General features: G+C 44.3%; 1 long non-coding RNA gene across 1 annotated transcript; it reads right to left on the reverse strand.

The window, feature by feature from the left end:
• Positions 1-935: 935 nt before the first annotated feature.
• Positions 936-2,007, reverse strand: LOC117592838. Its single transcript, XR_004574610.1, has 4 exons — positions 1,967-2,007; positions 1,800-1,883; positions 1,431-1,649; positions 936-1,046 (listed from the first exon to the last, which is right to left on the reverse strand). It is a non-coding gene; the product is annotated as an uncharacterized LOC117592838 (long non-coding RNA).
• Positions 2,008-4,827: the final 2,820 nt, after the last annotated feature.

Below are 4,827 nucleotides of genomic sequence, written 5' to 3' on the forward strand. Positions count from 1 at the left end.
AAACAAGATGTGTCAGATCACTGAAATAAATAATAGGCAGAAAAAAATAAACATAAATACACACAGAACATGCAGGTTTCCAATAAAATGTTGGTTAAAAAAAAAAACAGCCATACAAGCAAATTATAACACAAACACAATCATTGTTAATAATATAGAGGTCAGCTCTGGGATGAAAATAATTACCAGTAAACATAACAAGTAATGAGGATATTTGGTACCAAAGAATGTGCAGGATACCAAATAAAACGAGGTAGAACATCACATTTTCAAGCCATTGAGTAAAGCTCTAGAGTAGAATATTCCATTATAATGGCATTGCTGACCTGGAGCACAATATTTACACCATGCTGCATTAAGATGTGTCTCTTGTATCTGTGATAAACAAAACTTGATATACATATATAAAAATACAGAGGTAAAAACAGTTGTAGAACAGACCATTATAACTGCAATGCTGACCTGTGGCACAAGGATTTACAAGCTATATTTAACAATAGAATAACAGTTAAGCACTGTGATGGAATGAAAAATGCTGATGTTAAAAACAGAGTAAGTAGAATATTTGGTACCAGGTACTGTGCAATATCAAGTATCAGAGGTACGAAATAGTATTTCCAAGCTATTATTAATTGAATAACAGTTAAGCATAGTGATGAAATGAAAGTAGAATGTTGGTACTAGTTAATGCGCAATATCAACAGGTATGAAATAGGATTTACAAACTATAATAGAATCGTTAAGATGGAATGAAATAAGCCAATACTAAAGTTAATACAAAAAAAAAACAGGGTGGGTTTGGTGAGTGTAGTCTGGCACTTCTGGCTTCTTGATGTTACTGACTGCAGGATAAAGAAAGTGTTCCAGTTCAGGGATGCTGGGGTGTCAGTAGTCAGCCTAGTTTTAAGGGGTTGGCTGTGGGTCCTTCTCAGCTGGGCGGCTTTTTCCTCCTTCACAGTCTGATGCTCCTTTCAGGTAACGTGTAACGTTAACCTGGACCGCCTCATCAGTGGCATCCTGGGTTGCCGGGTTCTTCCGGAGGGCCCCTGTAGAAAATACAGATCTGTCATTACATTTGAATGGCATAAGGCATAAGGGCATCTACTTAAAAAAATTACTTTGAACAATGGTCTTCAGGAACAGGTCTCTAAAACAGGTTTTATCCCCTATACCAGTCCAGGTTGTATTAACGGCAAGGTTATTAGAGAAAATACTCTGAAGCATTCTCCACACTGTTGTCTTCAGGTCCCTCCCACATTTGATAGCCAAAAACCGAAGCTGAAAATGTGTTAAATTACATTTCTCGCAAGCTTCTCATACATAAATATAAAATGTGACAGGCTGTGGATTTAGACTGTAGAATATACAGTGTACAAACTTAATTTGACTTTTTAGATTACCCTACGGCCTTATAAACGAAAGCAACACACAAATCGTTCCTGGAGCTCTTTATCCTCCCTCAAAATGCTGTCAAGAAACACCAAATCTTCCTGGGTATCTAGGGGGAGTAACATCCCCTGGCAGGGATAGCTCTCCAACAGACACATTGGCACTGAAATGTTGCAGTATAGTGTCCATTTTGTTTTCCATGCTACGCACAACATCGCCAAACTCTCCAAGACGTCGCAGCACTAGGGTCTGATCTGCACCTACAGGGGTTCCCAGAATAAAAGAATAAAGTAGTCAGTCCTGGTCCCTCAATTACTAAACAATGACATTTATACCTAGGTCTAATACACGTACATGTGGACCCAGTGGGAATTAAATCAACAACCACAGGTGTTGTTTGCAAGTTGTACCTGATTGCCCAGTGCGAGCAAACATCTTCAGCGTTGTCCCAAATAGCTTCACCTGCTCTTGAAGCGAGCCGCTGTCACCCGAAGCTACAAAATGAAAGGCATATGGTCATTCTGAACCTACATTACACACAAAAAAGTAAAATTAAAGAAAGAGTGCATGTTCTCACCTGCTCGTGCATGGCTCCCCTCCCTCAGGGCTTGGTTCTCCTCCCTCAGGGCTTGGTTCTCCTCCCTCAGGGCTTGGTTCTCCTCCCTCAGGGCTTGGTTCTCGTTCTGGAAAACTAAAGGCACAGTTATTTTCAAAACTGTTAAAAAACTGGACATTAGGACATAAGCCTAGAATATACCTTCATTGCTGAAAACTTCATGCTGTACATGCGATGCCAGGGGAGTCCAAGGGCCAATAACGGAGCGATGACTTTCTCCTATTGATAATCATTGACGTAAAAATATGTTTGAAGTTATTGCATACATGTAATGAATTGAACTTAAATGTAACAGTTTAGCGCAACGTATTACATACCTCCAGCCTTTTCACCCATTTGCTGCCAGGGTACATTTTCTGCTGGGGGTGTAAAGTTTAGTACTTGACGAACTGGGGGAAAAAACATAACAGCTTTAATTTCACTGCAGAGATTGCATATTCAGTAATGAAACAATAATTGAACTGTGCAAAGCTAATGATATGTACAACACACCTCCACACCTTTTATCCAGAAAGTCAAGTGCCCTAAAGAAAAACAGATTATGGATAAAAGGATTCCTAATCTTAAATAGAAGCAATAGCTTCCAAGACAAAAAACATCACAAATAACATAACTTGTACTCAAACTCTTGGCTCTGAAGTGGAGTCTGGATTACTAGGGAGAAACCTGGTTCTGAGAAAGAGGGAACAGAAATTTGAAAATCTAACAAAGTGTACAGTTTAGTGACAGGATCACAAATTAAGCATCACAGCAATACATTTTACATACCAACTCTGAAGTCTACAGATGGCTCAACATTTTCCTGGTTTTCTGGAATCAATGCAACTTCTGTAGAATGTAGTGATTCAAGTGAATGTCCTGTTTGTCCCTCTCAACTCTTTTCATTATTATTTTCCTTTTGGCCCAGTAACTAAACATTGTGACTCACAATGTATTTACCTTTAAAACCAAAACGATTGACCAACAGTAGGTCTCTTGGGTGAAGATAATCGGTTATGCTCTGGCCAAGGTATCTGCAACAAAACCGGATTGTTAACGTTAGGAATATACAGTAGCTATGCTGTGGGGGGGAAACATTATCAGCCAAATGTGGAACAGTGAAATTGTTAAAAATAAAATGTATTCATTGGGTGTTGTGATTCAAGTGAACACAATGTTCCTCAAACATAAAACGTACAGCAGTTCAGAGAATTAGAAATCACAATCGCCTTAAATCCAGTACAGTAGCAACACAGCACAAAACATGCTAGCCACAGTGTGTACTGTAACAAAGGCAAAACAGCATGTGCTAGCTAACACTTACTCTAGCTACTGGACTAGCAGCATACTTGTTCAGGCAAACAAAATAATTTAAACAACATATATACATCGTTATTTTTGTAAGAAAGACTAAGTTTAAATTTTAGTGTTTTCTAGATGTAAAGCTTTTGCTACCTATTATAGCTCGTTAAAATTCAACATGTACTAACAACATTGCGTTAACAAGGCTACTTTAGCTAGTTAGGCCAGAACAAAGATGACTACACATTTTAAATATATAAACTAAAAACAATGTCAACATAATATTGCGTTACACAAAAAGGAAACATGTACTTACTTAAACGATGGTAGTCGATGACTTCGCTAGCTAGCAAACTGTAACTCGCGATTGAGCGATGAACTGATGCGAATGTGTCCAAACCAACATGGCCGGTCGATTTTGAGAGTAGCCTATTTAAAAGCGTCTTGCCGCCGAAGGACCGCGGTTTTTAGACCCAGGCAACCGCCAGAGAAAATGAAGCAGTCAAAAAATCTCGCAAGAAATGGGAGTGACGTATTCGGCGGCAAACGTTTCATCCCCGCCAGCAGGACGCACCTATAGCCGACAGCTAAGGGCCGGCGGCAAAAAGAAGCCTTGCGGATATTTTTTGCTATCTGGGATGAAATAAGTGCGCGACAACGCGTCTTAACAGGTAATTTCTGACAGTACAAACAAGCAACACTCACCAATAAACGAACAGACAATAACAGCAACAATGATCCACAATGTGGGGAGCAGAGGGGAAACATTTAAACACATACAAATTAGCTCAGTTGGGACCTGGTGTGGAAGATTGGAAACATGTGACAGTCCGGGATGTGTTCATGTGATATGGGAACTGAAGGTGCACGGAACGGTGGCACTGCTGCTCACCTAACCGTGACAGTACCCCCCCCCCCAAAGGCCCGGCCACCGGACGGGCCAAGACGAACCCCAGCCAAAGGGAGGGGGGGCGGGGCACTGCAGAACCCCCATCGGCATAAACCCGCCGAGGGGGTGGAACAGCCGAGACTAACCAGGGCGGCGGAGCCGTCGGGACAGGCCGGGGAGGCAGAACCAGCGGAGGATCGGGTGCCAGGAGAGCCGGCGGAGGGTCGTCAGCCGGGAGAGCCGACGGAGGGTCGGTAGCCGGGAGAGGGTCAGAGGCCGGGACGGCCGGGACAGGAGAGGGCGCCAGGACGGCCGGGACAGGAGAGGGCGCCGGGGGGGACAGGAGAGGGCGCCGGGGCGGCCGGGACAGGAGAGGGCTCCGGGGCGGCCGGGACAGGAGAGGGAACCTCCACGGGCTCGGGCGGCAGAGGCCACTCCTACTCGGGCTCGGGCGGCAGTGGCCACTCCTACTCGGGCTCGGGCGGCAGTGGCCACTCCTCCTCGGGCTCGGGCGGCAGTGGCCACTCCTCCTCGGGCTCGGGCGGCAGTGGCCACTCCTCCTCGGGCTCGGGCGGCAGTGGCCACTCCTCCTCGGGCGGCAGTGGCCACTCCTCCTCGGGCGGCAGTGGCCACTCCTCCTCGGGCGGCAGTG

The sequence above is a fragment of the Esox lucius genome, chromosome 16 (assembly GCF_011004845.1).
Source record: "Esox lucius isolate fEsoLuc1 chromosome 16, fEsoLuc1.pri, whole genome shotgun sequence".
NCBI classification, from domain to species: domain Eukaryota; kingdom Metazoa; phylum Chordata; class Actinopteri; order Esociformes; family Esocidae; genus Esox; species Esox lucius.